Source organism: Pyrgilauda ruficollis, unplaced genomic scaffold, assembly GCF_017590135.1.
Source record: "Pyrgilauda ruficollis isolate IOZ18807 unplaced genomic scaffold, ASM1759013v1 scaffold43, whole genome shotgun sequence".
Classification (NCBI taxonomy): domain Eukaryota; kingdom Metazoa; phylum Chordata; class Aves; order Passeriformes; family Passeridae; genus Pyrgilauda; species Pyrgilauda ruficollis.
Window position 1 is genome coordinate 8,832,144 of NW_024525823.1, and position 27,396 is coordinate 8,859,539.

The following is a 27,396-nucleotide window of genomic DNA, read 5'->3' on the forward strand; positions in this document are numbered from 1 at the left end:
TCTCACTGTCCACTGTCATTAGAGAGCTGTCCATCAAAACCCAGATTTCTATGAGAGCTGGTTAAAAACCTGAAGAAAATATACAACTAATTGCCAGCTGTGCCTAGGGTATCTTCTTCCTCCACCCTGGAATAGGAAAATGGTTTTATATTTTTTATTTTGCTTTTACCAGGTTTTTGTTGCTGTTTGTTTGTTTTTCTTTTATTTTCTTGTGTTAAATAGTTAAGGAGAGTTCTTGTCTGGGTGACAAGTAAAAGCATCTCCAGCCCAGTGGAGCCTAAAGCCACACCATAAAGCTCCTGGAATTTATCCCAGACATAAGAGATTCAAAAGAGCATAGCAAGACATTGACTACATTCATGAGAAGCTTCAAAAAGAGGAGAAATATTCTGGGCAAAAACAATACCCTGAGAACTGCAGGTTACAGTGGAAGCAGAGCAGTGTTGGTGACTTGACACAAAAATTCTCCACCCAGCAGCACTCTTACAGCTCCTACTGAAGTAGGATGGTGGCCTGGAACGGTACTGGACTCTCATAGTACTGAGCAAGAGTTTTCTTAGACAAGAAGAGGTGGTTAAAAGTGACAGCTTAGGAATTTTTTATTTCTTAAATCAGAAGCACAACCAGGGAAATATTTAATACAATAATAGAAACTATTGATGCTAACAGAAATACTTCATACAGCAATTAGAAGACCCATGCAATATAAATTACTTTTGTGCTGTCTCAAACACACATGCCTCAAAACAAACCCCATCATTTTCATTTGATTTCTGCAAACTTAGAAGTGCTGTAAAAGGGGTCTTGCAACACCAGAGTAACAGATGTGTTTCCCACAAAATTTAAAACTTAGGTCTCACATACATTCATCCAAATCACACATGCAGGAAAGTATGGATAAAAGCAGATGCAAGTTAGGGGACCTAAAGTGGATGGTAAAGGAAACTCACAAACCCAATATGAACGTGAGCTCTTCGCAAAGACCACTGCTGTGCACAGCAAGCAGCCCCAGTGCTTCCTCTCTCTGCCTGGAAACAGAGCTCCTTCCTCAGAGCTCTTCCCAACATCCATCCACCTTCTGAAGTGTTTTCACGCTGGGCTGCTTTTTGCTTGCTATGTAATGCACACAGAGTCCCTTTGCACACTGCTGCAAGAGATGTTAGATGAAGGGTGGATGAAGGGTGCTACACCTTTTGCTGAGCATAATCCACTGCTCAGAGCACAGCAGGAGCTGTAGTTCTGTGCAAGATTCACTGTTGCTGATAGAAGCCAATGGCATATTCCACACACATGACTGGACAAGCAACTCTGTCTGGGTAACAGCACACCACATGAACAGGGTGACACACACATGGAAGGCACATGCTGCACTAACACAGAAATGGTGAGCACGTTAGCACCAACACGAGAGAATTCTGTTTTACACTAGAAATGTAGCTTGTGTCTTCAGCATGCTCTTGTTTCCTTGGGGTGAGCAAAAGGCTGTTGCAAACAGCCTTGTAGCTCAACATAGGCTTTCCTTCTGCTTTGTCAGCTTTGATTAGTGCTCCTTCTCTGTCATCTGAAACACTTGGCTTATAAACAGTCTAACCTAAAAAAGAAAATGAAGACATATACTGCAGTTTACAGCTGTGCCTGATAATCCCCCAACACTATCTAATGACATACAGGAAAGCCAGTGGTTAAACTCAGACTAAGCCTCCCTGTGTAATTACAGTCAGTTAGAGGGCAAAACTGAAGAGAAAAAACATTCAAAAAAGCAAATGGAATGGTCTTGGGCTTCTACAAAGGCATTTAGCAGATACCAAAATGTTCATAATGGGTATCTTAAAAATAGGACAGTGGATATTGCACTGTCTTCCCTGACAAAAAATATGCCCCTTCACTTGTATACAAATTTGTTCCCCTATGTTTTGACACATTTGGAATAATGACCATGGTAGAAAACAATGAGAAGTCTACAGCATCTATCAGCTGTCAGTCTCTGCTTTCTATATGTCTAAGCATGTATTTTGAACTATCCTACTCTATAGATAGAGCTGAATTTCCTGTAACAGATCTTTCATCAGCCTCTGTCTGACAAGAATAAAGACATGTAGTGGCCTAAATATTTCTCATCAAAGGATGTAAATGGAAGGAAATAGGGGGAAAGGGGATTATGTTTGATAGTAAATGGCATGCAGAGAGACACTAATTCCCTAATATTGAGGAATTAGAAGAGGAGGAAAAAATGGACAAAAACTCTTAAGTGTCACGCACAAGCAAAAAATATAAATGGAAAATGAGGACTTCCCCAGACTGATGATTCTGTCCAATTACAGCTGACCAGACTCAGCATTGCTCAGTAACAGATGCTGGTGACTGATGAAATCACTAGCTTTTAAGCATACTGTACTTCAATTTGGTGTAAGTTTCCACTGAAGAAAAAGACAAACTTTTAACTTTTGATAAGCAGCAAAACAGGACAAGAGAAGACCCAAAATCCTGTTTCCATAGTGTACAATTGAAGTTTTGTTCACATAGAGTCTTCTTTTTATGTAGCATCTTAACTGCATGAATGGGAATGTCTGTTAACCAGAGATCAAAGTAGTTAACATTTCAGATCCTATTTAACATCTATGTCTATTTTTAACTAATAATTTCACAAAGAACCTAAAATGTCTTGTGCTATTTTTATCCTTCTGCCTGAAAAGTCACTACCTTTAGTTATCATGATTTTGCATAAAACAAAATATAAGGTAAGAAGTGCGGTTCAATTAAGTAACAGCACAAAACTTATGTCAGTAAATCAATGCTATCTGAAATCATAGAAGCACAGAATCACACAGAATCAATTAGGTTGGAAAAGACCTCTGAGATCATCAAGTCCAACCTATGACCAAGCACCACCATGTCAACCAGACCATGGCACTAAGTGCAACATCCAGTCTTTTCTTAAACACCACTAGAAATTTTGACTCCAGCCCATTCCAATGCCCAGTCACCCTTTCTGTGAAGAAATTCTTCCTCATGTCCAACCTAAACCTCCCTTGGTGCAGTTTAAGGCTGTGTCCCCTCATCCTATGGCTTGTTGTCTGGAAGAAGAGGCTGACCCCCACCTGGCTACAGCCTCCTTTCAGGTGGTTTCACAGAGTGATAAGGTCTCCTCTGAGCCTCCTTTTCTCAAGGCTGAACAACCCCAGCTCCCTCAGCTGTTCCACACATTATTGTCACTACCCTCAACTCTACAGCCTGAAAACTCCCTAATACACAAAGCCTCCTCTCTCTTCTTGTCACTTCTGAAGAGCTTGTAGCCATCCATGGCAGCACCCCAGTCATGCAAGCCATCCCACCATGTTTCCATGGTGGCAGCTATGCCACAGCTTTCATGGAAGGTTGTTGCAGGATTCAACACCACCTTGTGGGATCAGGAAGACTAGTGCTCAGCACTCAGCACAGCATTCAAACCCTGGCAGAATGAGATAGTAGATTTTGTACTTTTCAGTACTACCATTGCATGACACGATCAAGGATGCACACAATATTCAAGGCTTTTCAAGCTTTTGCCAGAGGGAAAATCTCAAAGCAGACTTCTCCCTGCCTTGCAACACTAAACAGGCTAGGCAGGAATGACATTTACACAGTTGAATCTTTTATTATTTTTTCTTCTTAAAAACAATAGCAGCAATATGACTTTCTATATTAAGTAGACTCCTATAGGTGGGTGCTGAACAGGTATAAAGGTCACCAGGACAAAATGCTATTAATGAGAAGGTTGTATAAACCTCTGAGGTTTTCAGAGCTAACATGAACACAAACTTGTCATGAATTTAAGATCACTGGATATTTTCTAAAAATCGCGACCAGTGAGTTGCCTGACAATATGTCTTGGGAAGAGCTGACAATTCCAGACCAGTGGAGGCTGCAGAGGACCCCTTGGAGCACAGGAATGTTGTTGCCCATTGTTAGCAGGGCAGGTGCAGAATGATGTGGAGTACTCCCTAACAGAGCTTTCCACCTCAGCTCATGGAGTGTGACACCTCAAGCAGTAATCTCCACCATCACTGAGCAGTGGCCTCCAGGATCCACCCATCTTAAATTTTATTTTGGAATGGGTATTGTGATACAGCACTGCAGGCATTCTCAAGACACGCATTAATGCATCATCTTTACACTAGTTTCTGTTCTTGATCTTTCTGGATTGCATCCAAGGCTTTCTTTTATCTTTGAGCTTAGCAGAATGATAATATACATAACTCAATGTCCAAAAATATTCAGCTTTGGTAATCTGCAATGAGATCTCTCCTCCTCGTCATGATCCTTTATATGCAGTTTCATTACATTTGTGTCAGATGAGCATTTAAATGAGAGGCAAATGTAAAGAGAGATGAAGAACTAGAGCAGTGTGCTTACGCTATGAGGTGGAAACAGACACACTCCATGGACCTGGAGATCCATGCCAAACTCTTATTGAAGAGATCACTTACCTAGATGCAATATATTTAGTGCCCAACGTAAAGGAACGTAAAGAGCACAGAGAATCTCCTAAGCAAATACCATAATAATTAAATCCTGATACCACAGCATCCTGTATCACACACACATGCATTCTGTCCTCCACTTACTTTCAGCAACCTGCACTGAACCTGGCTCATAAAATAGTCTCCCAAATGACTCCAACTGTAAAATCTGTTAAATCCATGAAGTATTGATGAGGCAGAATTAATGCTGAGAAAATTACTTTAACCATCTCCCTCCTCCTGTATTTCATAAAAGAAACATAGAAGAAAAGCACTGCTATGGCTGGGACTGCAAAATACAGCATACTTAGGTCAGGAAAATCTACATCTGCCCACATGCCTTATACTCTACCTATAGATCTGTTTGTCATTACAACACTTATTCCTTTAGTAAGAGTAATATCCACAGAAATGGCCTTATCTGATGGCCAGAGGTCATGTTCTCCTTTCTTTTTATTCCCAGATATGATCTGTGTTTTGCACACAGCATTATCAGGCTCTGTCTCCAGTGTTCCTCACTCCCTACACTGCAGGGTTCATTAGCTGTGGGTTGAGAGCATTACCTACTAAGACCCTGTTGCTGCCTGATTATAAACTTGGCACAAACAGACCCAGGTTTGGCAATATTTTCCATGCTGGGTGTCTGCAGGGAGGCTTTTTTTCCCCCTTGCTTTGTTGCTGTTTTGGATTTTTGGCATGATGTCAGCCAAAATTTTTCAAGCTAATTCTGAAGCAAGGCATGGGAAACTGGAGTGATTTATTCATGTGAAAAGCTTCTGGTCACTCCTTGAACAGCTCCAGAGGTTTTGTGATTTGTACCATAAACTTGCAAAGTGTCAAGGCAAAATCTTTGTGTTTTGATCTCTGCAGAAAACTCCCAAACATGACTAAATTACTAACCTCTGAAAAAATAAACCTTAATTTGCATGAGCTCACTAAGGAGGTGATGCTTCCTAGCAACTGAATTCCCTGGAGATCCCACCTACAATGCTCCAGGATCCCACGACTAGTTGGGTGGCACCTGCCCGCTCGAAGCTGCAGTTAAGCTGTGAGTGATCAGAGCTGGCCATGAGACCAGCTGCACGGCTGCTCCATCGCTAATTCTGAGCTTCTGAAGGCTGGGATGGCCCTGCATCAGGCAGGTGTTTGCATCCAGTTCTCTGCAGGGGAGGAATGGGAACATAAGGTGTGAAACATGCCCGAGTGATGGAACAAGAGCTTTTGTATCAACTGCACCAAGGCACGTACAGAAAAGAGCAACATTGATGTAACATTTCCTAGTGCAACACCTGAATTTGCAAAATGTAATGTTTTTCTTTTAACAGAGCAACTGGAAGGCTTATTATCTAGATTAAAAACCCCCACAACCAATGTAGCACTTGCTAAACCCTACCATGGATACTCAAGCTGCTCTAACATCATGACCCACTGCAAACACCGCTGCCGTTGAGCCAGCCAAGAGAGCTGGGAAATACAGCTCCCTTGTGTGAAGTGTGAACAGAAGTTCCATCTGCTGTTTTACCTGTCCTTCCCTATTTCTTCTGCAGTGGCTATAATGGGACAGACCTCCACAAAGATGGCCCACAGATCAACTCTTTTGCTGAGTAATTCCAACAACTGGATCTCCACAAACTTTGTGGGGGGAGGGGGTGTGGGGAAAGAAGGAACAAAAAACTATATTAAATGAATTAGCAGTGAAATGTAGGAAAATTACAGAGTCTGAGACACAAACATCTCTTCTGCAGGAGACCTTGCTGTGTAGGGTTATCTGATTTAATAAAGTGAGCACAAGTATAACAATGCTTCACAGAGAGCAGACTAAATCAAATCTGGTTGGGACTGGACACATGCAGCTCTGGGCAGGGGACAAACCACATTCCTCAGAAATCTTATGGACCAGATTTAACATTTACTACACCCAGCAGCATCAACATTCACATCTTCTGAATGGATTAGACTGGAAGAAAAGAAACAGACTAAAACTGAAGGAATTACTATCATAGCATAGCAAATTTTGGTAAGCCTCAAATACATCAAAATGTTCAAGTGTTTCCCACACTTTCCTTCCTAAGGAGAAAAATAATCTTCAGCCCAAAGGAAGAGATAATGAAGAAAAGCAACAGAAGTACACCGCTGAGGCACATCAGTGCCCAAATGAATGACTTCAGAAAGCTAAAAGCTGCTAGAAATAGGACCAAAATGCATCAGGTCAGCCCTAATTACAGAGAACAGCTAATGACTCAAGCAAATCCTCTTGTGGGTATGGCAGAATACAGGTAATAAAGAAAAAGTCCCAGCAGCTTATTTTTGTAGTGAGAGCACAGATAATACATAGATGCTCTATAACACCTTCTGTCAGACACCTGACAGGTGTGAAGAATTACCAAGAGAAATGCAATAGCATTTTTGGTAGACATCAGGGATATAAATAATTGTACCATACAAATTGGACACCCAGGAATTCACAAGGTATCACAGCCTTTCTAAAGGCAAACAAATTTGCTATGAGTAAAAATACAGGAAATTTAGTTTTATGTCATTTCTTAAAATCAAAGCAGCCATTACCAGCTACGTTTTTCCCCTTCTGTTTAAAATAAGAAGAGAAAAACCTGACTGCTCTATTAGGGGGAAAAAAAACCCCAAAATAGCAGATGAGTGTATTAGCACAAATCCAAATTTCCCTTGATATATCTGAGCTACTGATTTAATAACTGAATCCATTGTTTAAGATGTGCAGTTGCTTCTAGTCTACGGAGAAGTGTGCAAATAGAAGCAAAGCATCTCAGATTTCAGCTGAAACATCAAAAAACCCTCAACTTGGGAAGGTATTCCTGTCTAAATTTGGAGGGAAAAGAGCCACGGACTCCCATGCTCTGACATACACATTCAACACCAAGGCCTGTGTTTGAAGCATTCACAGCTTTTCTGGGAAGAGGAAATCTTCCCAGAAATGGAAGGAAATGGATGAATGCTCAGTTGCACATGTGGTACAGAAAGATGCAGGTCAGGTTTATGGTATAGCAGTCCCTCAATTCACCTCACAGCTTTATCCTGCCCTGATCCTGACTGCTGTAACCAGCTGCTGGGACAGGGACAGAACCCCAGACTGTACAGTGTAAGTCATGCTTAGAAATACAAGAAGTGTTATGAAAGGCAAGAGTTTCAAGGGTAGTGTGGACTGGCAAAGAGCAGTGTGACTGTGAGAAAAAATACAATGGAGATCACCCCAAGGTTTTCTGTCCTACATCAGTCAGGCTTCTTGTGAGTCCTTGTGATGTGGAAGGGTGGCCGTTCCGTGACATGCCATGGTCAGCCTACAGTGCCACACGAATATCTGCTCTGGCATCCACAAGGATGCTTCACAGAAATCTCATCAAATGAAGGGTCTTCTCACACTGTCATCAGCTTAGCTGAGGGAGTTTTAAATTCAGCCAAGATTCCCCTCCCAGCACTCAAGTATGTGTCTCTAATCAGCTCTTAAATCCATTATGAGTTTTTGATCTAGAGGCTGCATGACCTTTTCTAGGACTTTGATACAAGATGAACAAATAACTGCTGAGCCTCTGAGCTATGTCAAGATAAATTCAAAACGTCCTCTTGATGTCCAGTACTTCTTGGATTCAGTAGGTTAGGGACAGAGGCTGGGCAAAACTGTTTCCTTGTCATTACATTTCCTGCAATTATTTTTAAACTCTCTGGGAATTTGTAATGCCATAGGCAAACATATAGTAGGGTCAGAGATATTTCAGAGATCCCCACATATGAGAAAATCAACGTCCCTGATTATTCTACTTCAAAATAAGATGTTGCAAACAGTTTGAAGTGGGAAGCGTGAAAAGAACAGCTGTGAAAACAAAGAAAATTTGCACTCTGTTTATGTACTTTAATGGCTGCAGGAAAACAAATTTCAGAGCAAAATCCTGGAGAACAAACCCAACTCCAGACCGGCTTGAAAAAATTCCAGGCTGTTTACAACCCAGCAGTGAGAAGTGCCTCTTTTCACTGACTTAGATCACTATAAGCAAGTGAGAAAAGCAGGCAGTTTCAGTTTGTCAGCTAATCCTCTTCCACATTTCAAAATTCAACCAAGTCAAGCAGCCATGCTCTTTGGGCCTGAACGTCAGCTATAGGTTGAGAAACATTGCCAAGTAGAACCTCTGTGAACCAGATTGTCGTTTGCTTTTTTTCCCCACTAGCAAGTTTACTGCATCTGCATGACACAAATTTCCATGGAGCCACGTGAAGCAACTTCCCTGATTTTGAGATCTTCTTCAAGACTTCCTTCTCACAGGCAGAGAAGATGCAGAGTTCCCACTGACGGACAGCGAACAACAGCAAGAAGCAAGAAGAAAGCACTTTTTTCCCTCTGAGGATGGTCAAACATAACAGATGCCCAGAAGGGCTGTAAAGTTTCCAGCCAGCTGAATTTTGAAAATCAAGGCCCTGAGCAACCTGACCTAATAGGACCTGTTTCAAGTCAGGGTTTGGACAAGACCAAAAGTTTGTACAAGTTTCTTGGCAGTTTCATGGCAGCTTTTTCCAACCAGGATTATTCCATGATTCTAAGAATCATGCTTCTGTCACTTTCCCCTTGCTGCTCTTGAACTGTGCTCTCTTGTTAAGGTGAGCCACGCAGACCAGGCTGGCCTCAGCTGAAGCATCTTTGAATGGTGCTACACAGCATCACTATTTCCAGATAGTTCTCCTCTTTCACCTGTGAACTTTGTCATTCCTCACACAAAGTTCAGTCTGTGAGGACACTGGTCAACTTTTAGGATTAAAGTATCAGTACTACCACCAAAAAGGAAACTAGATATAGATCCTGCCCTCTTTTGCAGCAAAGTCACGAAGTTTTGTGGAAGTCACCACAAAATCTCATGGACTAATGACCTCATGCTCTGACCTCATCTGTGACCCTACAACCAAATACTAGTTAAAAAATTGTTGCTTGTATTTCTCATACGGATATAGATGAAAACTTATAACATGCACAATTGTCAGAAAAGCTGATCCAAAGAGAAAAAATAATTTAAAAGAATGAACGGCGGTAGGGTTTACCCAGGTCAAATTGGGCAGGACTTTTCATGTGTTTGGCCAGCTTCTTTGTGAAATTCTGGGCTTAACTACCCTATCTTTTCCTGTCTCTAAGAGTAAATGTTCTGTAGAAGGGTAAGTGGTCTACATTCAAACATCTGCTAGCTAATCCGGATCTTTCTAGATGATGTAACAACATCTAGGGGTTTTTAAATGGTATAAAAGAACAAGTGTTCTCACAGAGCCAGTCTTTAATTTTCAGTTTTCTACCCTGCAGGCCATCTGACTCTTAGGTCTTCTGCCAGTGGAGAATAAGCCAGTTTTCATCTGCAATCTGCACATTCTGCCTGGAGAAAGAGCACCAGCCCAATACCCTGCTTGGGCAAGGGAAAGCAGGGACGCAGTCTTCTGCTGACATGTTTCTTTTCCCAAGGGTGATTGATTGGTACTATCCAGAACTGTGTATATTGATGGTCTCCGAGAGGGAAAAGCAAGATAAACCCACTAACTGCTCCAGATCTGCTGCCTTTATTTTTTGCAGGTTTGAAGAGCTTTCTCTGAATCACTTCCCTCTAGTTGGGACATGTCACTAATTACCTCCTCTCTTCTCTGTCTCCTTCTACTCCAGAGTGGTGCAGCTCAGCAGCACAGACACACGATGTGCCATATTTCCAGAGCACTGAGGACCAGAGAAGTCTGTTGGAGGCTGATGCCTCTGGAAGTGTTGCATACAGTACAGTCAGACAAGCAGCAAAGCTTGTCATCTGGTATGGAAAGGAGCAACAGGAAAACTGGTACAGCACACATTAACCATCTCCTTATCTCTCAGACATAAGCAAACCATCCCAGCTCCACATGGTAAGGGTGTCAGTCAGACATTCTGGGAAGAAATGGAAGGATTGTAGAGGGACTGGACACCCCCACCACCTTGGGAAATACATACTCCCTCTGCATTACCTTTGCTCCTGATCTTTTATACAGCTAGCATGCTTTTTTCGTACCCCTTGTTTTTTAATTAGGCCTTTTTATTTCTTCTACTCCAGGTTTCAGCTCAACCATTCTTCAGCAGAATGGAACAGCTACAAACACAATAAGCAGATGCCACTGGAGCAAATGAAAACACATTCCTTGCCCTGAGGCCCAGCATGCTGTTCTCTGTCAATGCTTCTCATACTGTGAGTCTCCGTACCAGAGAAAGAGCACATATAATCAACTATAACTCTGTATTTTCCAGAGCTAAAAAAACAAATAAAAAAATTAAAACTGAAAAAAGCTAAAACAACCTTTATGAAATTCTTATTGAACACCAAAATTGATCAAGACAGCACAACTTACCACAATTTCCCCCCCGAACAGAGCAAGTTTACTTTCACCACATTTCCTCACAAATGGCTCAAAAACATGCCCTGTAAAATAAGATAGAAAAGGAGAAAAATAATGAGTGACTGGAACACCACAAATTATGTTACACTTTCTCTCTACTAACACTTATCACCAACTTCCACAATTTTTCCTGGTTTAGGGAAGGAGGTAATTGGATCTGAACCTTCACAACTAATTATTGAATTCCACTAGTATTATGCAAAATATTAAAATAATTGTAGGACTCCGTCAGACTGCTCAGACACATCACTGTCACTGACATGATGGCTATTCAGACTTCAGGGAGACAAGGTCAACAACAAGAAATGCACAGCAGCACACAGCAAGTGTGCCAATTATTTTAGATCCAACCCTAAAAAAACTGGTCAACCCAGTATCTCTAAGTCATTTTGTTTTAACAAACTGGTTTTGGAATTGGATGCACGTAGGTTCATGACAGCCTCCTTGTTTGAAAAGTACAGAAAGGGAAAAAAGGGGTTGTGCCACACTTCATTTTTAGACTGTATTAATTACTTGGCATTCTCTAGGAGAACAAAGAGGGAGAAGAAGGAAGCCAACACAATATCCAGCTTGACACACACTAGGGCTCGTTTGAAGACGATGGAGAGCAAAAGTGACAAATGCCATCATTTTGCCGACCCTGAGTAAATTTCAAATGACAGCTAAGCTTTATTTTCCCTTAAGGCAAAATCTTTGAAAGAATAACTCATGGAGCACAGACTAACAATGATGTTAAAACATTTAGTTTGTAAACTCCTAGAAGATGGAAGAGGCAAGGATTCTGCTGGTGCTCAGCACTGGGAGTGGTAACAGTGCAGTAAATGGAGAAGAACATAACTTTCAGTGCCCAGGTGTCCACACCAGTGAAGCCAGGCTAAATTTGAACTGCTTCTAAGTCCCATTCTCCCCCAAGTACATGGCTGAACTTTTCACCAGAGAGGTATCTGTGAAATTACTGCTGGATGAGTAACTTCACAGCTACACACAGATGACTTGGAGCCCTGCACTACTGATCATGAAAACCTGCCTCAGCTGCAGAAACAGCAACTCTTGTGCCAGCACCTCTCCTGAAAGACGCTGTAGGCATAAACAGGAAACAAAAGGGGAATGGCTTCTTAAATCAAATTATTTTTACTGATCATCATTACATAAAAAGCAGTTACGAAATTAAAATTTCAATTAAGGAATAACCAAACAAATATTCCTCTAAAACATGGAAACTGAATCACATTGCTCTAAGTCCCAATTAGCAATTTGATATTATAAAGCTCAGACTTCATTTGAGTGGAGGGATCAGGGTGGGGAGAAAAGAAAAAAAGGCATCATTACAAATCAGAGGAGGCTGTTGTGAGAGATTTTAGGAACAGACATTTTCTAACAGAAAAGTAAAAACGTAAGCGTCTTCTCTGCTTTCTTTCTTTGTTTAGCAGTTGAGAAAAAGAGTGGGTATATCAAGGAATAAAGAAAAAAAATGAACACCCCCTCCTCTCCCATCACCTTTTGTACAGCTTGGCAGAGTTTATGAAAACACTGAAAAAAAAAGTGGGTCTTAAGTGCTTTGCTCAAACTCAGGGAAGGTGGTTATTATTCCAGTGCCATCTATTTCCCTCCCTAGCTTCCAGGCATTTGGCCTGGAAAGAAAACATCAAGTCAAGAAACTCTACTTCTGCCTCCTAACTAATTGGATAAAATCTGCATGCAGAAAAGTTAGAAGCCTAAGAAATGAGCCAGGTCCAAAACAATCCAGTGGCACCTCAACTTTGGATTAGCTCATTATTTTCTTCTACACCATGAGACTGATGAAAAAATTTCCTCAGAGGGGTGACAAATAAGGAAACTCTGTGCTTCATGCTGCCGGTCCCAGGAATACTTGAAAGACAAGGGCTGGCACCATTGCCAAAAGGGGCTGAACTCCCCCCAGCACTGGTGTGGAGCTTCTGGATGCAGCCCTGGCAGTGCTCCCTTCCTCTCTCTCTTCCTCCCTCACCACAGCACAAATGCCTGTGCAGCAACCAGGATTAAACCAAACTGGGGAAATTCTTCAGAAAAGTTTGTCTGAAGAGTGACTGAACAAAATAAAATAAAATAAAATAAAATAAAATGACAGAGGAAGAAATAAAAAAGAAAAAGGCCTGTGCTGACTCTAGGGTAAAAGGGAGGAAAAGATGGAAAAGATGGAAAAGATGGAAAAGATGGACCAAGAGTACAGCTCCACTTGTAACATGTAACATTCCCATGTTACAGCAAGGGAATGCAGGCTGCTGCTTTAATACATGCCAAAGGAGTCTAGTCCAAGCCTTCCACTGAGACCATGTATGACAAAAACTAGCAAGAGGGCTAGGGAAAGGGGTGTCTGGTTAAATCTGAGGCAGCCACACAATTTACCACATCTCTAGCCTTGCAAGATCTTCAGAACTGTAGGGATGGCAGATAGAAAGCTTGGGGAAACTTTTTGCTTTATTTTTGGTGATGGTGAAAAATGTGCTCTATCTCTTAGGCTACAAAGGAGAAGAGAGGCTTGGAGGTGGAACAGGGAGGGAGAAGGGAAGGGAAGGGAAGTGTTTTGCTGCATAGTTGAGGGTGAGGGCGGGACACAGCATGCAGAGCAAACCGAAGATTATTCACTCTTTCTTTGTGTCCAGTCTGGGGGCCCATACAGAGCTCAATTTCAGTCTTAACGATTTTTGTTCTCCCCAAGAATGTAGGGGAAATATTCCTTTTTCTTGAAGGCTTTGGATCATTATACATATCTGCAAATTTTGATGAGCACTCTTCAGAAAAGCTCTGCTCACTTTGGAGAGTACAGCATAGGAAATACAAAACAAACTAACACAGGCCTCAAGGCACACCAATATAGGCTTCTTTTACAATTACTATAACAAATAGAAGAGGAAACAAACAGTTTGTCCAACCAGTATCCAAAGGAAAGCTGCCCAAGCATCTCCTCCTACATGGTAAGATACAGAAAATCCTTTGCACACCAATGGACACGAAAAGTTGTGCTGAATCTCAGAGCGACATTATTCGAAACATTAAAGAAAAGCAAAGCACTTCTGGGGGTTAATCAGAGTTATTATCTGCCAGGAACAGCCTTTTCCTGTAGGCAGCACGACAAACTGCCACCTTTTACCAAAAACCCATACATCCCTCTCCTAGTGTTACATATATATCAGCAGTGCAGTTGTATAGCCTTGTGGAAAAGTAAAGAAGTATTTTGTGAAACAATGTGGCAAGCAGCATAACTAGACATCATTTGTATGTTCGGCTTCATGACTCTGTCTGCTTCATGACACAACCTCTATTTTTCCTCATCAGCTTTCAGATGTGTTATTGTCAGTTCATACTGGGATCAGAATTAAGTTTATTACTACTGACAAAAAGAGAAATCACTGAAAGCAGACATGGTAAGTACTTCTTTCTCAATCCTGCACTCCCAATCCATCAGCACTCACCAACTTCAAGGATCTTTGAATCAAATGCATTGTGAATAATCCTAGACGTGAACCCACAAAACTCCTGATTGTTCATTGAAGCAAAAACTGTTCGGTGACAATTTATTCACCATTGAAAACAGATAATAACATGACTGAAGGCATAAAAACAGCCACACAGAGGGTGCTGCTCTGGTACATGTTGCAGCTCATACGAGTTTCACCCAGCTGGAGGAAGTGGCTGGTTGAAGTCATAAGTGGTCTTACTTACTTTTCAAATGCCAGGAGATGCAATTGAGTTTATGGTGCTCAAACACAGAAGAAAATCTACATAATTATGAACATCTGTCAGTTTTCTATTAGCAACATGCTTCTGCTGCTGTTTTTGCAAACCTCAAGTAGAAGCAGGCATTCCTGGTGCTTGGGCTGCTATTTTACTTGGCAAAAACTAGGAAGATTAAGTTTTTCATGCTGAACAGTTTAGAAAGAAACATGTCTGGATCAGGATGTGTAACCAGTAAATGAGCTGGATCCACTTTGAAAAGAAAGTGTTGGTTATTCTCTTCAGAGTAATAGCCTGCCTTTTTTATCTGTTTCAATATCAGTCATGCTTATGTTACACTGCATCACACCACACAGATTTGGGACCATGAATTGGTCCAGAAAGTTTTTTTCAGTAGTAGGTTACCAGGACTCTGCTCTAACAATCTCAAGTTACCCTTTACAGAGTGGTTGAGGATTCTGTCACCCAGGACTCTGCTGACACTGCTGTTTGAACAAATCTATGGAAGCACACATGTACTGTTTTTAATTGGGTGCATGCAGCATTTTCCACCTATTCCCACCACTTAAGATTTGTAACCCTACTAAAACCAAAAAACCAAGTAACCAAAAAACCTCCAACTGACCAAAACCAAGAAACCCCTTCTAGAAGCAACATTGAACAGAGGGAGAAAAACAATATCCTACATGTTGAATTTACATAGCCAGTTTATAAAGGAACCGCACATCTTAACTTACATTAAGTAATCCTTTACTGTGCAATGCCAGATTACATATAAAGAGCCCTTATCCTGTGAACATCTGACAGCTTTCCAACAATAAAACATTTAAAGTTTAAGGGAAGCTTATAGGCTTGTTCTTACACAGAGACAAAAGCCTCCCTGTTAGCCTGAAACTACCTCTTTTCTAAGTGAGGTCCCAGATAGCTGGCACATGATATGAAAAAGCCCAGTCATCAACGGGCTTGCAGGGAGACAGCTGAGGGCAGAAAGAGAGAGCTCCCAACAAAATCTGCTCTTGCAACAAGTCCAGACACAACCCTGGACAACAGCAAACGGAAAAAAACACCAACCACCAACACCATTAGAAGACTTATACTAACACAATAATATTCTAGTGGTTTGTCCTCCCATGCAACAGCGTCAAAACTTGGAAAGAGGACGCTGGCTATGGGAGAGGCACTCTGCATTTTTTCATGTCAAAGTCACTGGATTTCTAAAACAGTTACTGGAAAGCTTCCGCACATGCAGGATGTAAATAAGGATAACTAGGTCCCTCTGTCAAAGGAGTCCAAAAGTAGTTTAGTAGTTTCAAAACAAGAATGTTTGTCTGCACCATTAAACTTGTTCCTGTCTAAAAACACGTCTGCCCTTTCCATTTGGAGCAGAAGGAACTCAGATGCAAAGTCACCACTGCAGTGGCAACAAGTCTGAAGAAACAGGAAACGTGGGAGGAAAACACCAGGAAAACACAGAGGCTTTGCTTGAACTTTTTCTGATTTAATAAAATGGAGCTATGAAGGGAAAGAAACCCACAAACTGTGCTAAAGATTAAAAACTGAGCTGCTATATTGACTTACCTTTAGCAGACGTGCTGCTGTCAGCTGTTGCCCACGTTCTGTGGCTCCCAGCCCTGCCAAAGCTGCTTGCTCTCCTTCACCCTGGGCTGTGTCACTCACCCAGGCAGTCCAAGCCCCTTGATAAGGCCAGTTCAGTATCAGTGATACCAGTACCTTTCCCCTTTCTTTGCTTTCAAGCTGGACAAACTAAACAAAATCTTCATTCACAACTTTCTCCTTTCCCAAGCATCAGCTTGGCTTTGTAACAAGACAGAGCTGAAAGCAGCATAAAGCTGGGATCTGGAAACACAGCACCATCCAAGCAGCAACTCCTGCATGGAAAACTCCAGTACTGGCAGAGAGTGTGGGTGTGTACAGAGACCCAGCAGAGGCAGATGCAAAGAATCAAAAGATGCCAACAGCTTTAAGAAACCCTCAGTGGGACAGCCAGTGGTTAGGGTGAGCAAGTGGAGAATGGCACAGTGAAGCCACTGGGGATAGAAAGGCAATGGCACTCTCAGCCCATTCATAAAGCCCTTTGAAAGTGTTCTGAGAAGAACCCAAACCCTGTGGCACCTCTGGTCATCTGCACTGCTGGGGAGAGAAGCAAGTGTGCAGCTCTGTGTGAGCTGAAAGCCAGCACATGCTGTGACAGCTCAGCCTCCCCCTGCAACTCCCGTCCCTGGGTCAGGAGGCCGTGGGCAGCCACGGGGGCTGAGCAATCCATAGGGGAAGCTATTAGCAAGCTCAATACCGAGCAGGCACTCAGACTGAGAGTGTTACATATGAGGGGCATGTGATTGCAGCAGCACACTTCAGTTCTCAAAATAGTAGAAAAAATACTTCATTAATTACGGGAAGAGCACTTGCATTTTTCTTTGCAGAAAAATGAGAAGTACTGTGCCCCAAACAATTTTTTAAAAAATAAATGAATGGAGACCATAGTCCTAAAAATAGACTGAACTCTCTATCCCTCTGAGCTGGCTCCTAGAAATGCTGCTGGGCATCATTGGAGCTGAGGGAAGGCACAGGCAGACAGTGATGCAGGGACATAGCGGCTAGAGCCAGTGCTGCATCTCTCTCCCACACCGTCATCCTGCTCATCCTTACCTGCCCAGTATCCCAGTGGCATCAGTGAAACACTTCTGTGGCCAGAAATAAGTACTCACATCACTATGAAAGTTAAAAAATACAGCAGGGGGAAAAAACCCCCATGCATAATGCAAGGTTTCAGAACCTTTTGTTTTAATAATTGATTTTCCACTTTGTTTCAAAGAAGAAAATGCCTTCCTTCTAAAGATACAGGATTGACCCAGAAGGACCTTTAGCAGAAACTGGCTAAACATTGTATTTATAAACCTTCTGCAGAAGCAGTAAAGGCCATTTAGAAGTGCAATTACATGCAAATGTAGTTTTTTTGTATACAAAAATTTGCTTTTATAAGCAATTGTTATTATAAACAAATTTCCCCTTAAGAGAGAATCTTAGTTTTATGATAAATATTTTTGTACTTTGATCAGTGTGCATGGTTTTAATTAAGGGCATTTTCTCCATGACATACAACAAACACATACACGGAGAATATATAGAATATGTATGCTAGTGTTGCAATATTACAGTACCCATAATGTCAGCCATTCCCATTATGGAAGAAATCATTAAAAATACACACATGGGAACACACAGACTCAAAGTCCTGGCAAATTTACTTCAAGGCTTTAAAGGTTAAAAGAATTCAGCACAAGTATCTCTTAGGACAAATTGGGGGTGTTTACCAAGGTCTTCTTGCAGTTCAGTCAATACACAGATTTAGCTAATTTTAAATGAGCCAAATAATACTTATATCTTGGACATGTAATACTTTAATGGCTTGATCGCTTCCTATTGTGGTTTCACAACTGCTGTAATTCCAAATTGTCAGAGAGTGAAAAGAAAGCATGGAGGGGCAGGCAAGGCGAGCCTTTGCAGAAGATACTCCACCTACATGTGTCACACTTCCTGATGTGCAATACAAAAATGTAGAAAAGAGGCTGAAATTCTGCAAGAATGGACTATTTGTAAACCTATTTCTGTATCAAAGAAGGCCCGTGACGTGAAAAGTAAACAGTGTAAGAAAAGAATATAGCAACACGATTAGAATACAAACAATGAGAATGCTGCACTGTAAACTAATTATTAACTACAACAAGCTGAAAATAAACTATTTCCTTTTTGCCATGTTCACTTTAATCTTCTGAGAGGCAGGAAGGGGGAAGACAGGAGGAGGCAGCGGTTTCAGACTTGTGGAGCTTATCAAATCCCAGATCAGATGATTAGAGCACAGCTAAAAAGAAAACATCCTCTCTCCCCACCTCTCTCCCTCCCCAGAAAGGAAGCACAGCCTTTAGGACCAATCTGCAGTGTTTGTTTGCTGCTCTTTAAGGGATTACTCTGGAGAGCGTTTTTCTTAAGCTGTTCTTATCTCTTTCTGGAAGTTTCGAAATAAACAAGAGTACTGGAAATAGAAGAACAAAAAACTTGACTTTCTGGTTTATTTTTTTTAATAGTGAGACAAATAAAGAAAATAAATAAAGTCCTTCATTGTCACATAAGACAAAACGGAAGAGAATACAACCTTGAAATCTGAGAAGCATTGCAAAACCTAGGAAAACTCACCAATGGGCTGAGGATGGGGATAAGTGGAAAAAAAAAAAAAAAGAGTGCTGTCCCTCATGCTACTTCACTGATTATTTATTTACTTATTTTAATGATGAGACTTTATGTTGCTGGTTTCTATATTCAGGAAATAACACGAATAAATACATAAATAAATAAAAGGACCAACCACAAAATTTACTGTATTTTGACAGTTTACCTTCAAAAAACACCTTAAACACTACCCCTGCTCTTTAGTGGCTTCCAAAAAAGACTCTCCCATAGTGCAAACAGGAAATTAAATTCTCAGGACAACACACTAGAACTATGAATGAAAAGATTTTGCACTGATGTAATGCTTCAGCCTCAAGCTCTAGATCAAGTCTTTATTCTTTCACACTGCCCTTAAAGACAACAGGTTTTCCCTCAGAAAGGAAGTGTCCCAGTATGAACCAGAAAAAATACAAGGTTCATGTAATTCCAGGATTGTGCTACATTAATATAAACCTCTTTGCAGCGCAGAAGCCACACAAAAGAATTCATTTTGCTGATATATTCTAAGGATTTAAAATGTCATTACTATTCAGTACAACCTCCCTACTTTTTTTTTTTTCTTTTTTTGTCTTCTGCTCTCCAAGACTAAGCAAACGCCTGATCAGTGGAACTAATGAAAGTGAATTTCCAGCTTATCTGGAGCTGTGATGCTAACTTTATAATGAGAGTCCTTCCCACATTGCATCCTGGTGCTCTTGGCTCTCCCACAGCCCCAGATGCCTGGTACCCAGCCACACTTGCTGCACAAGCCCTGCTGCAGCCACTGCTCGGCTGCTCCAGGGGTGTCTGCAGCTCCCTGCTCCTGCTGCCCAGCCCATGTCCCTGCAGCAGCTAATGCCCCGGAGAAAGGGGAGGGAAGGCAAATGCTGCCCCTGAAGGCTCCTCCCTGGCTGGAGACAGCCTGCAAACTTACAAAGAGGAGGACTGGTGTACTAACACACTGAGTTAACAGCCTAACCCCCACTTCCTCAGGAAACCAGGCTAAAAGATCTGGTTTTTCTCTTGCTCTGCCCCCCTCTTACACCACCAATTATGCAGAAGCAGCTTTAAAAAAAAAGAAGAAAAAAAAAAAGAGTAGCATAGACATAAGGCTTAAGGGCCTATATCCCCATACAGCATCTGGATTTCTGTCTCAGACATGTTTCAGAAGTGTCATTGACTTCCTGTTTAATATTCATGCTTTATTGCTGCACAAAGCCAGCCTCCACTCAAAGAGCAATATATTACTCTCGTATCCTCCAAGAAGATCCTTAATGAGGATATTCTGGTTTCTTGATATTCAGAGGCCTTCTGCTGGTGTCAGCAGAAGATCGGCATACGCTCAAACCTACGGCACACGGACAAGGAGAAGTCAGCTCTGCCTATTAAAACAGAGCTACAGGAGTAAAAGGGACCTTGAATGACCATCCAGGTGGCTTCCCATAACTATACTTATGTTATTCTTTTTATTAGGCCATCTGACCTGGCTAGGGAGAAAGAGATGTGCTTTGAGGCTCACAGTCCCTTCCTGAGCCTGAAACCTCTCCCTTGTGTCACCCTGGTCCAGCCTCAGACACGCCAGTTGGTCTGGTAAGATCCCTGCCTGCAAACCCTGCCTTCCTTCCATTGCCATGGTTACAATGCTGCTATTACCGTGCATGTTGAGCCTATTTTTAAAAGTCTGCAGTGACAGGAGATGCTGCTTAAGGCCTTAATCTCAATAAGGTCTAAAATTACAGTGAGTGCTTACTACTTGTGCAAGTGCTGCACTCTGAAAGCTGAAAATGGGTGGTGAGCTGCTCTGCATTGCCTGCATCGCAGACAAAAAGAGAACATTTTAAAGGAGAGACCAAAAGGACAAGAAGAAAGTAGTCCTGCTGGTATTAACTGGGTGGGTTAGGTCAGCAGAAAATCTGTAACGACATGTCAGAAAGCAATTCATGCACTGGAGGAGACAGGCATCACAGGAGGCTGGAGGAGAAAGATGCCCTCTTGGAGCTGGCTGACAGATGGGAATAGAGAGGAAGGGAGGGTCTTTGGTGATAAAGATAGGCATCTTGTGCTGAATGATGAAATCAGTAGAGGAGCGCGTAGGGAAGGTTACACTGCTAAAAATGAGGAAATGGGACAAATTTCTTTAGTGAAGACATTCTGGACAGATGGAATTACAATCTGAAGGTGCCATAGAAAATGATGTTGCAGTAATTCAAGACAACAAATGAGTACTTAGATGTGAATTTCAGCTGTGTGGGGTGGATAGCACAGGGCATTTGTAAAGACACTGTATGCAAGAAGAATCTGCTGATGTCAGAGCAAAGACACAGGGAACTAAGAGATGGACAGATTTTGGCCTGGCTGAGGGACACGGATGTTGTCCATGGCAACAGCAGATAATGGGGAGACCTGCAGGTGGAGGGAGGAAGGGAGGTATCAATGGATATGTGTTTAGTTATGCTGAATGAATCTTGATGGCTTGGTATCCACAAAGAAGAGGTTATATCTTGGATGAGGGGAGAGAGAACTAGTTTTATGTTCCAGACTTAACAACCTTATATATCTACGTATCTATGACTCTGGTGATTGTATATATATATGTGTGTGTTTGTGTAAATACATATTTATATAAACACACATTTGCATATATACATGTAATAGCTCTGTATGCAAAGGAATCAGAGATAAATCTGTAGGCAGAATAGGAGAAGAGAAAGAACACAGTTCTGTAGTCCCTGACAAAAAACAGAAGTAGAAAAAGGCCTTTCTCCTTTTCTTTTTTTGTAGCATTGGCAACAAATCATGTAGTAGCAAAATTATTGCCTGCTAACCCCCTGGAAAGTTTAAGCAGTCAAAAAAAAAATTAGCACCAGGACTGCATTATGCAGCTCAACAAATCCTTCCACATTCGGAGGGCAGGTGTCCCGTGCATCCACACTGCCACACACCTCAGAGGATGTGTGAACAGCTACTGGCTCTGTCAGCAGTGGCTTATCTGATACAACACCCCTTACAGCATGGGAGAGGCGTATTTTGGTCCAGTGATGGATGTGTGTGTAGCCATGTGTCAAATCTGCCAGCATGCTGAGTGCTGGAAACAAATGGCACTTTCAGAGCAGCGCATCTGGGTCACTGCCTGCTCTCGCTGTGCCTGTGAGGACTGTGGGGAAGAACAGTGCAGCAGGGAGAAGCAGGCTGTGGATTTAAGGAGCTGTGCTGGCGGGTAATATCTAGGCCACTGTTTGTAAACAGGATACCCTCACCCTGGAACAACAGAAGTGGCTTTTTGGTACTGTAAGGGTAAGTCTTTTGCACCCCTATGTGATGAGGTGACACTGGTTTATTTTCTTCCTCTTCCTTATTTTCTTTCCTACTCTCAGTTTTGCAGGTATAACCAGAATAATAAACCCACATTCAATGTCCCTCCCATCTCGAGTAAAATAGACTGTAAATCAGGGAGACATAACACACAGAAAGTACTCACAGGCTCTGCTTTTTAGTGCTGTAACTAGCTTGGACTCACGCATTTAGGAAATGTCACGTTTGATTTTGACCTAGAATCAAGTTCACTCCACCTCGCTGAAGCACAAGACGCCCCATTCATGCGGCGCCTGGAGCGCAGCCTCCAGCTGCAGAATGTGGGTTACCAGCAGCAGGAGACATCTGAGAAGGAGCATTCAGAGCAGCACGTGTGCCACTTTCAGCCCTGAACCATTTGATTATGAACTCCACAAAATGTATGAATGGTACAGGCTGACGGTACAATTCCTGGAAGTACATATCCATAACAATCCTATGGAAAAAAGAGGGATGCACGCCTGAGAGCAACAAAGAGACGAGACGTTTATTCCTCTTTCTTTGGAATACGCAAGCCAGCTAATTAATTTCCCCTCCAAAAAACCATTTGCACAATGTGGGAGCTGCTGCAAGGGCCAGTTGTGAAGATTTCAACAGTAAACACCATCATCAGCAGCTAATCAATAGTCATATTTTAAACTGCAAATGATAATTCATATTCTAAACTGTACATGATAAAAACACCAGGTTCCTTTTCCTCGCATATACTTTTACATCAAATGACAAATTGTCCACAGAGTTTGGGACCACAACAGTCCCACAAAGCCATTGGCACTGCAGCTGGACAGTCTGTGCAGAAATGCTACCTGGCATGTCAAGATGCCCTGCTCACAACACACTGCAGTTTTCACCTTGGACAACAACCAGTGTATTTGGTCTTCTTCCCCTCCCCATGCTACACATGTGCCCATCCACTGCTTACTGCACTTCCAGCCCACCCTCACAAACAGGGAGCTACAAGTACTTTCAAGCACCTCATGCATGGAAGGGCATCAAAAAAGGGATCTGCATTTGACCTTGTCATACACATGTATGGGGAGTGAAAACAGTGCTCTCCACAAGCAGATGGATGTATTTAAAAGAGGACAAAAAGTAAGAGAGAGCATGGATCCTCACAAACACATGTGTTTTATCCACTGCCTGAACACCAAGCACTTCCCTTTTCCGGACAGACACCTCTGGGTCACATCTTTCAGCTCTCTGAAAATTTCAGCAGCTCATTGGCTTCCATTTCATGTGAAGAGGGGAAAGGGACGTGGACTGAGCATCAGATAGTCAAATGCAGAAATGGATTTAAATGGAAAATGAAAATCTTCTCCCAAAGAGAGGGCTTCCAGTACCAGGACTATGTAAAAGGAAGAAAATAAAAAGATGCAGAGTGACAGGTGCATATCATACAGCTGGGACCATTTATGACCGTAGAGTTTTCACTGCACGAGCAGTAAGAGAAGACATTTTCCTCCTAGGCAAGTTCTTTCTCACTCTAGGATTCACAGTGGAGCAATTACAAGCTTCCTAAAAGCACTGCAAAGCTTTCAAGGCTTGCAGTAGCTACAGCTTCTGACCCAGACTCGCTGCAAGCATTAGTAGAGAGCAGAGCAGTAGAAAACATTGCAGCCTGGGTGAATAAACAAAAACCAATGTGCGTGGACTTCAGCAAGTCCTGCGTTAGCTGCCTTAAAAAAATCCAGTGGTATACTTTTGGTATTAGTGATGTAAAAAACTGACACTGTAACTGGCCTGTTTAGGAAAACTGACTCCTTTACTCCATCTAACAGAACTTGCAGCATTGTCCTGCAAGTGTCAGGCTTACCTCTCATTTTGTGGGGGGAAGCACCAGCACCAGCACGTACAGAGTAACAAGGCTATACAAAGCATTTTGTAGGCTTGGAATAAAACCCTGTTTGTAGGATTCACAGAAAGAATTTATGTTAACAGAGCAAGCTATTTATAGCAACTCGCCATAGAAATGAACTGTCTCTTGGTTCCTGTCCTCGTGAAACGCAGCTTTTTAGCCAGAGAAACCCTCTCTTTAAAAGCATGGGTGAAGGGGGGCATGGGGAAAGGGAAGCTACTCTCTGACATGCACCCTGCTGGCTCCAGTTATACTGAAGAGAAGTCTTCCTGTGCTGTGGCACAAAAGGGAACGGATGGCCTGAGCCCAGCGCAATCCAAGCACCCTTCCCCAGCCCCCTGCGCCATGGCCTAGTGCTCACAGCTCCGAGCTGGGCTGTCCTTGCTCACGGACACACAGGATCAAGCAGGACTGCTCTTTCCCAGGTTCTTCAAGCCCTGAATGTTTAATTACAGGCTTTAAAGCAGCATAAATCCAAGTATACCTAAGGAAGATTACAGTTCCTTGAAAGAGCACAGGGACAAACCATGAGGGAGGGACCCTGGTCTTTCCCGAGCCAGCCCTTCAGAACATCCCAAACCAGAGCAACACGTACATATCCTCACATTTCTTACACTTTCTGAGGTAAAGGTATACATACTTAAATTCTGATCACACACAGCCAGCCAGCTAGAAACTCACATTCCTGTATATACACTTCATCACATGAGCAAAATCATTACACGAAGTCTCACCTATTTGTTACAGATGACCCAGATCCACAGTCTGCTTACTATGCAAGCTTAATTAATTATTTCTGCCAGTTTGCTCAGACAAGAAGCTGCAGGCACATGACTGCACCCTCAGCAAGACTGCTGACACCAGGTTGTGTGGGGCAGTCGACATGCCGGAGGGAAGGAGTGTCATCCAGAGGGACCTTAGGAGGTTTGAGAGGCGGGACTGTGCAAACCTCATGACATTCTACAAGGCCAAGTGCAATCAGGGTCCGGGCAATCTCGAACACAAATACAGGCCTGATGGAAAATGGACTGAGAGCAGCCCTGAGGAGAAGGACCTGGGGGTGTTGGTGGAGGAGAAGCTCAGCATGACCTGGCAATGTGAGCTCTCAGCCCAGAGAGCCAACTCTGTCCTGGGCTGCATCCAAAGCAGCGAGGTCTGGCAGGAGGTTCTGTCCCTCTGCTCTTGTGAGACCCCACCTGGAATGCTGCATCCAGCTCTGGGGCCCCAGACATGGGAAGGATGTGGACCTTCTGCAGTGAGTCCAGAGGAGGCTGTGAAGATGATCAGGGGGCTGGAGCACCTCTCCCATCTACGTAGGCTGAGAGAGCTGGGGTTGTTCAGCCTGGAGAAGAGAAGGCTCCAGGGAGACCTTAAAGCACCTCCCAGTACCAAAAAAGGGGGCTGCAAGAGAGCTGGAGAGGGACTTTCTACAAAGGAATGTAGTGATAGGACAAGGGGGAATGGCTTTAAAGTGAGAGTAGGTGTAAATGAGACACAAAGAAGAAATTCTTTACTCAGAGGTGGTGAGGCAGTGGAACAGGTTGCCCAGAGAAGCTATGGATGCCACATCCCTGGAAGTGTTGAAGGTCAGGTTGGATGTGGCTCTGAGCAATCTGGTCTTGTGGAAGGTGTCCCTGCCCTTGACAGAGTGGTTGGAACTAAACGACCTTTAAGGTCCCTTCCAACCCAAACCATTCTATGATTCTATTTAAATTAAAAAAAAAAAAAAAATTTTGGAAAAAAAAGCAAAATGGATCAGATTTGTTGTTTCAAAAATGTAATCTACAAAAATGTAGATTAATAAATCAGAAACTAAAACATGCACACACAGACAAATCCCTAATTTCTTTTAAGTACTTACATAAATAAGATGCAATTGATTTCTATATCCCTGTCAGTAAGGGTTCTGTTGTTGGGCTTTTATACATCAAGATCAGTGCTATCTGGTCAATAAACTAGACCATGGTGTTCAGAGATTACAGTTTAGACTGACTCAGAAAAGAGAAAATAATGAAAAAAGTATTTTTAACCTACAAAAAGTTTTTTATTTTGGCAAAAGCATTATTTTAGACAAAATAACCTCACCTTTCCCAGTTGGGACCCTCCATATCCTCACTATCTCCTGCCCTTTGCAAACTTTAGAGAGAACACCAGCTCTCACTGCATACTTTTGTCACTAAGTGTCATCCATCAACAACTCTGTAATAAAACATCTCATAGACGGTTCCCTCACACTGCTTCCTTTCAGTATCTCATGCTGGCACTCTTTGCTGGTTTATAAAAAAGCATATCTTAAATCAAATTATTGTACCCATAATCTTAAATTAGACTAATGGGAACTCTGAACTGAAAATAAAGCTCTAAAAGCTATAGGGTATACATATATCATGAGACTTTATTAAATTATAAATCTGTTGATTACAATCTTATTTTGTAAAGACAGAATTATCTTAAGCCAATTTGTTGCTGAACATAATAGCATTTGGTGTCTATAATGAAAATTAGATTATATCAGGCTAAGTTTGTTTATAATTTTAGATTAACAGAATTAGACACAGTAAAGTGTTCACACAGATGAAATAATGAAATGCAATACATTTTCCTTTCATTTCCATTCCCATTCGGTACTCCCTGAGTACTTGCTTCACAGTACCAGAAATATTGTTTGAAAAGAGAAAATTCTCCTCCTGCATTTCACAAAGAGTTTAAGCTGACACATGACATCACTTATTGAAAAGGTGTGCCTCCGAAACAAATCAGAAGTGCTGATGAAGATAGACCCTGAACTGTCCCTATCCCTTGGATGCAGAGGCTGCTCTGCTGCAATTCTCCATTTACCTCAGTTCAGCTGATTTTCCTGTTGGTTACATTGCACTGATCACAGAATCTTTGAGACACGTGGGTTTAATATCAATCACTCCAAAATGTTTTGGTTTAAATTATGGAACAGTGATGGGTGAGCAACACAGGAGAGCAGGTGTGAGCAGGAACTTCAGAGGTTGGCTGTGTCACCCCAGAAGTCCTGTATTGGACTGGAGGGAAGAGCAGAACGCACATCCTGGAGGGAAGAGCAGAACGCACACAAAGTTTTTACATCATTACACTCAACAGAAGTAGAAAGGTACACCCACTAAAATGTAAGTGACATTTTCTTGTGCCAACAACTGTGGGTCCTTCAGACTTCCAGATCACTGATTCAGAGACTTTGCACCAACTTATTCACTGATGACTGACCAAATCACAAACCTCTGTGTGAAAAACATTGTGCAAGCTTCTACATGGTCATTTCACCACCCTCATCTTCCTCCACAGCAATATCTGGGTGATACGGTTGTG

The 27,396-nt window shown here is 42.2% G+C and overlaps 1 protein-coding gene across 3 annotated transcripts in view; it reads right to left on the bottom strand.

The window, feature by feature from the left end:
* Positions 1 to 27,396, bottom strand: part of FYN (FYN proto-oncogene, Src family tyrosine kinase) — a 138,737-nt gene that overhangs the window by 66,761 nt on the left and 44,580 nt on the right. For all 3 annotated transcript variants that reach the window (XM_041478099.1, XM_041478098.1, XM_041478100.1), the window contains exon 2: positions 10,869 to 10,939. The gene's annotated coding sequence lies outside the window, so the exon portion shown is untranslated. The remainder of the gene's footprint in view (positions 1 to 10,868; positions 10,940 to 27,396) is intronic.